Genomic DNA, 5119 nt, shown 5'->3' on the forward strand with positions numbered 1-5119 from the left:
ATGGTAAAAGTATATTTAACTTCCTAAGAAACTGAAAACTATTTTTCAAAGCAGTTGTTACATTTAGTGTTTATGCCAGCGGTGTGTGAGGGTTTCAGTTGTTATACATCTTAACCAACATTTTAACACCTCATCAGTATTTTAATTTTAGACTTTCTAATATTTCTAATAGGTGTGGGTGTTATCTAATTGTTCTAATTTATATTTCTCCAGTGATTAATGATGTTGACCATCTTTTCACGTACTTTTTACCATATATTTATATACTCACACAGACATATATATATATATATATATATATATATATATTCTTTGATAAAGTAGCTATTCAAATCATTTGTTTGCTTTTCTTTTTTTCAAACATGAAACCCTTCACAAATTTGTGTGTTATCCTTGCTCAAGAACCATGCTAATCTACTCTGTATTGTTCAAATTTTAGTATATGTGCTGTCAAAGCAAACACTCTTTCTTTTTAATTGGGTTGTTTTCTGTTTCAATATTGAGTTTTGAGAGTTCTCTATGTATTCTGAAAATAAGTTATTTGCTAGATGTGCGGTTTGCAAATATTTTCTACCCGTGTTTGGTTTCTGTTTTCACTTCCTTAACAGTGTTGTTCAAAGAGCCAAAGTTCTTAATTTTGATGATGTTCCATATATCAACTATTTCTTTGATATATTGTGAATTTGATGTTACATCTAAGAAAACTTTACCCAAAATCAAAAAGAATTTCTCTCACGTTTTCTTCTAGTGGTTTGTGGTTTTTGGTGTTTCCTTTAATTTTATGAACTACCTTGAGTTTATTTTTGTATGGATTAAGATTTTTTAAAAAAATAAATGGATACTCAATTATTCTAGAACACTGTAAGAATTCTATTTCTTCCCTATGGAATTGACTTTGTACCTTTTTGGAATATCAATTGACCATGTATGTGTATGTCCACTTCTGTAATTTCTATTATATTCCATCAATCTATTTGTTTACCCTACACCATGATCACACTGTATTGACCACTATAATTTTTAATAAGTCTTAAAGTCAGATAGTGTTAATCATCCAACTTTAGTCTTCTTTTTCAAGTTGTTTTGTCTATTCTGGGTAATTTGTATTGCTATATGAACCTTAGAATGAGCTTGCCAGTTTCTACCAATAGAAAAAATTCTGTTAAGATTTTGCCTGAGACTGCATTATTTATAGTCTAATTTTGGGAAAATTGACATCTTAACATTATTTTGTGCTCCTTTTCGTAAATGAGGTGTGTTTCTCCATTTAATTAAATTTTCTTTGAAATCTTTCATCAGAATTTTAAAATATTCAGCGTGTATAGGCCTTGTACATATTTTTCAGATTTGTTAAGTATTTTATCTTTTAACGCTATTGTAAATACTATTTATTTAAATCTAAATTTCCAATTTTATGTTGTTAGTATATATGATAAAATTAATTTTAGTATATACATCTGGTATTCCCCAATGTGCTAACCTCACTTAGTAATTCCAATTTTTTTATTTTCCAATCTGGATGGCTTTCATTTATTTTTCTTATGCTACTGCACTCTCTAGTGCATCCAATGTTGAATAGAAGTGATGAAAGCGAACATTCTTGCCTTCTCAAAGATCTTATGGGGAAAGTTATATGTATACACATAATCATGTGAGAATAAATTAAATAACCCTTTGCCTCTAAATATGAAAAATAAAGATATAATCACATATAATTATCAATTTCATAAATTGACATTGATATAATACTTATATCTAATTTACCATCAATACTCCAATTTTGTTAGTTGTTCTAGTAATTTCTTTTATACCATTCCCTCCCTCTTTCAGAGCATGCAGTCTAAGGCTAGATATAGTGCTATCTGCCATCTCTCTGTAGTTTCCTTTAATTTTGAACATCTCCAGCAGTTTTCCTTTATTTTCTATGACATTGACAGTTTGTAGAATAAAGACCTATTTTTTCATTTTAAATTTTAGTTAGTTAACATACAGTGCAATATTGGTTTCAGGAGTAGAATTCAATGATTAATCACTAAACATACAACACCCAGTGCTCATCACATGTGCCCTCCTGAGTACCAATCACCCATCTAGCCAATCTCCACTCACCTCTCTGTCAAACCATAGTTTGTTCTCTATCATTGAGTCTCTTATAATTTGTTTCCCTCTGTTTTCTTTTTGCCCCCTCTTCCCAAATATTTATCTGTTTTGTTTCTCAAATTCCACAGTGAGTGAAATCATATAGTATTTGACTTTTTCGGATTGACATTTCACTTAGCATAATTCACTCTAGTTCCCTCCATGTCATTGCAAATGGCAAGATTTCATTCTTTTTGATGGCTGAGGAATATTCCATTATACACACACACACACACACACACATACACATACACACACACACACACACACACACACCCCACATCTTCTTTATCCATTCATCAGTCGATGAACATTTGGGCTCTCTCCATTGTTTGGCTATTGTTGATAATAGTGCTATAAACATTGAGGTACATGTACTCCTTAGAATCTGTATTTTTGTATCCTTTGGGTAAATACCTAATAGTGCAATTGCTGGATTGTAGGATAGTTCTATTTTTAGTTTCTTGAGGAACCTCTATACCATTCTTTAGAGTGGCTGCACCAGTTTGCTTCCCACCAATAGTGCAAGAGGGTTTCCCTTTCTCTGAATCCTCACCAACACCTGTTGTTTCTTGTGTTGCTAATATTAGCCATTCTGACAGGTGTGAGATAGTAGCTCATTGTAGTTTTGGTTTGTATTTCCCTGATGATGAGTGATGTTGAGCATCTTTTCATGTATCTGTTAGACATCTGGATGTCTTCTTTGGAAAATTAAGACCATTTTTTAAAGTCTAATGTTCTTCTCCTATGTTTGTCTGATGTTTTCTTATGATTAGGTTGATGTTATGGACACTGCATTGTTGTGTTGTATGTTTCTAAGTTATCACACCTGGAGACATAACATATCCATCTATCCTTTATCGGAGACGTCAATTTTGATCACCTCACCAAAATGGTACCTAAATCTCCACTGTATAATTACACGTTTTTCTCCCTTGAAATTAATAGTTAATCTGTGGGGAGATACTTTAGGAAAATGCAAATATTCTACTCCTAATTAAAAATTCGCTTTAGGGATGCCTTGATTGCTCAGTAGGTTGAGCGTCCAACTTCAGCTCAGGTCACAATCTCACAGTTCATGGGTCTGAGCCCTGCATCAGGCTCTGTGCTGACAGCCTGGAGCCTGGAGCCTGCTTCGGGTTCTGTGTCTCCCCCTTCTCTGCCTCTCCCCTGCTCATACTCTCTCTCTCTCTCTCCTTCTCTGAAAAATAAATATTAAAAAATTCTTTGTAAATTTGTCATACATTCATAATTTTGCCTAATTCAACGTATATAACATATTTATCAAACGATTATTTTCCATGTTTAACATTCCCTCCACATTGATCAGTTAGTCATCTGTATTTACTATAAGGAAGAGATCTCTTTTCTTCAATTATTCATTTCTCCATTTATTACCATTATAGACCCATTAATTCCCATTCATTTAATGGATTACAATTCATTAAGGTGTATAATTATTTTGGTGCTAAAATTGTCCCAGGTTTGGCCAGTAAGCATCTCTTCAGACTGGTGGTTGTATCCTTATAACAAGCTCCCATCACTCTTTTTTTTTAGTGCTTCTTTACTTTCTGGCACAACAAGAAGTGCCAAAAGCAGCTTGTACTTACTGTGCCCAGCCATGGTATCAGATTCTTCAAAGTGCCCTCGTTCATCTTAGGGAAGAGTGGTAACAGAGAAGAAGTTATGGGCACTAGGTGGTTTCATTGCTACTGGGGTGTCATTTCTTCTTGATCCTTTTCTTGGACAGAGCTAAGAAAAAATGCGTATATATACATATATACATACACGCATATACATACACTTACCTAATTGTAGATACCCACTTACATATGTACATGTGTACATAAACATGCATATACATACATACTAATAAACATACATAAGAAATCATAAGTTCACACTAGTATATCCAATTCCAATCCATCCCTATTGGGTTTGTACTTGCCTTTCCCCCATTCAATATATATTGTTTTTCCAAAGTGAAACATCAAAACATTTACCCATTTATTCGATTATTTAATGCATCAAAAACATAATGCTTTGCCTACAGTAGTACAATCAATAAGCCTATTAAAAATACTTCAGGATTTGTCTGTGATTCTTCACACCGTATTTTGCTCAAGATTGAGGGTATATAAATACTATGCTCATGAATTACTTTGATTAGTTTGTTATTTATTTTTCCTGCAGCATGTTTATGGCAGTCAATGGAATTACAATTAGGACATATATTTCAGTGTTCTTTCAGTTTTTGAGTTACCATTAATTTATATCTAAAAATAGGTAGAATGTTGCATGCTTCCAGATATCAAAATTACAAAGAAGAGTATATAGAAAGTGCCTCTCTCTCTTCCTTATGCCTTCTACTTCATTCTCCCCTCAAGGTTTCCTACCACGTTTGTCTTTTCAAACTACTGTGAAACTGTGATTTATAAATCAGGCCATGACAGCATTTGAACGTGGAGAAAATTCAACATTTATATATTAATAATTTGACTTCTGCTCTTCTTCACTGTTCTCAACTCAATTGCAATGGTTTTATTTGGCAACAAAAAGCTGCAAATACAAATATAAATACAGAGACTAATGTTTGGCACTACTTGGTTATAGAATTGTTGTTCATATTATCCAGAGTATACATATGTGTGTGGGGGGGTGTATGCTTCTCATCAAAATGAGAACACAATAATGTAAAATCTCACAGGGAACACACTGAAAATTCATCTGTTCCAAGGACAAGCAGGATGTGTTCTCTTCTAATTCTTTCTTTGTCAGGAATCACACCATAATTCAGAAAAAAAAAGGAAAGAATGGATGCCACCTTTAATAAGTCTATGCATAAGCCAGTTGTTTTTTGCTCTGCAATTGCATATGAGGTATATAAATAAGTTATATTTTGAAGAGATAAGTAAATATATAGGTTATATTAAATACAATGTGTGTATGTTCTTCCTAATAGTGTGAATATGACTAATAT

At 32.8% G+C, this 5119-nt stretch overlaps 1 non-coding gene across 1 annotated transcript; it reads right to left on the reverse strand.

Moving 5' to 3' along the window:
* Positions 1-356: 356 nt before the first annotated feature.
* LOC122228962 lies at positions 357-463 on the reverse strand. The gene has a single exon (XR_006206844.1). It is a non-coding gene; the product is annotated as a U6 spliceosomal RNA (small nuclear RNA).
* Positions 464-5119: the final 4656 nt, after the last annotated feature.

Source organism: Panthera leo, chromosome C1 (assembly GCF_018350215.1).
Source record: "Panthera leo isolate Ple1 chromosome C1, P.leo_Ple1_pat1.1, whole genome shotgun sequence".
NCBI classification, from domain to species: Eukaryota; Metazoa; Chordata; class Mammalia; order Carnivora; family Felidae; genus Panthera; species Panthera leo.